The sequence below is a fragment of the Nanorana parkeri genome, unplaced genomic scaffold, assembly GCF_000935625.1.
Source record: "Nanorana parkeri isolate BGI_ZX_2015 unplaced genomic scaffold, ASM93562v1 scaffold1590, whole genome shotgun sequence".
Classification (NCBI taxonomy): Eukaryota; Metazoa; Chordata; class Amphibia; order Anura; family Dicroglossidae; genus Nanorana; species Nanorana parkeri.
Window position 1 is genome coordinate 160,594 of NW_017307858.1, and position 1,065 is coordinate 161,658.

The following is a 1,065-nucleotide window of genomic DNA, read 5'->3' on the forward strand; positions in this document are numbered from 1 at the left end:
CCGTTAAAAAAAAAAAAGGGAAAGATTGCTGGTAAAGTGGACCTGTCATTACAATTCACACACACCAGTAGAGCACACATTGTTGAGTAAACACAAACAACTGCCATTTACTAAATGAAGAAAATAATCGTCCTTTGTGCGGCCTAAAATCTCGGCTATGATCACATGACCTCTGGCTATCAGCATCATTGTGAATGTTACACGTCATTGGAGACTGGAGGTCAGACAAGCCGTGTCTGGATCAGCAAGCCTCAATCAGGAAGCAGAGGCTGGATATATGAAGAGCGACATGGCTGCCCCCTGTATGTGTGTGAATGTGTCACCTAAACTATACAAAGAGACACAATGAGGCCGTAAATGGTCACATTGTAAAAAAAGGTTATAGTTCCTCCTTAAAGGGAGCCGGGCACTTTGACAATGTGATAGGGAACCTACGCGCTGTGTTATAGAAGAAACATGAAAGTGGCCACCGCCGATGTGCGCGCTCCGGTCACTTTCCATTATTCATGATCCAATAAAAAGCCGTAGGCAAGCATGCAGCCAGTGAAGGCAGAACGCCTGCTTGTGTTCGTCTTCCTGCAGTTCCAGAACCCTGAACACACAGGATGGGTGTCACTCACATCCCGGACTGAACTAGCACGCAACTGAGACTTCCTACAACAAGGCGGACACATACTTGATGTCAATGTGTGAGTCCGGGGGAGGGGGGGGGAAGCCTGCTGATCCTGCGCAATGCCCAACAGCTTTAGTCCCCGATCACGCCTACGTGTTTCGTTGTGTGTGCTTTGAGGCACGTTCATAGAACGCATTGAAAACGTGCGCCGCACTTGCCGTGCCATTAGCTGCGTGTTTTTCCTGCATACGGATGTGGGATGAAATGCGCAGAAATAAACGCAGAATCTGCCACACGAGCCGCTTTCCTGTGTTTGGGGTGCGTGCAACACCCAATGAGATCACAGAGAGAAGCGCAGACAGTTCCTGCATGAGACAAGCACAGGTCCTCTTTACAGAGGAGCCCCTCCCACACAAAGAGCTGAAAGAGGAGACCACTTAAGTGTCATGTCC

The 1,065-nt window shown here is 48.9% G+C and overlaps 1 protein-coding gene across 1 annotated transcript in view; it reads right to left on the reverse strand.

The window, feature by feature from the left end:
* Positions 1-1,065, reverse strand: part of RHPN2 (rhophilin Rho GTPase binding protein 2) — a 49,703-nt gene that overhangs the window by 29,616 nt on the left and 19,022 nt on the right. The gene's annotated exons all lie outside the window — the stretch shown is intronic.